Below are 467 nucleotides of genomic sequence, written 5' to 3'. Positions count from 1 at the left end.
GTATTTAAAATATTTTTGTTTTAATAAATAATAATATATACTATATCTAAATTTATTTTAAGAATATATGTTAAGAAAAAGACTGAACACGTGATGGTATTTAGGTGTGTCCACAAAATTTTTTTTTTATTTTTTATTAAAACACGGTTGGACACAGCAAACATACCGTATCGAACGAATGTCAATGAATATCGTATCCAAAATATGTCTAATACGCGGATAAAGTGTCCATACTTCATAACTAATTAGATTAAAGTATCTATACCACAATCAATTTATCATGAGTCACAAGTATATATGTCACACTCGATTGATAACTGAATGGATGTATGATATATATTATATAGGAAATATTTTAAGTGCACCGAAAAATACTGATGCACCAATTATTTTAACTGTTAATTTCACTTAATATATATTATATATATTTTTAATAATTCAGATCAACAGTTAAAACAATTGGTATA

This window comes from Arachis ipaensis, chromosome B04 (assembly GCF_000816755.2).
Source record: "Arachis ipaensis cultivar K30076 chromosome B04, Araip1.1, whole genome shotgun sequence".
NCBI classification, from domain to species: Eukaryota; Viridiplantae; Streptophyta; class Magnoliopsida; order Fabales; family Fabaceae; genus Arachis; species Arachis ipaensis.
Note: the sequence above shows the minus strand (reverse complement) of the source record.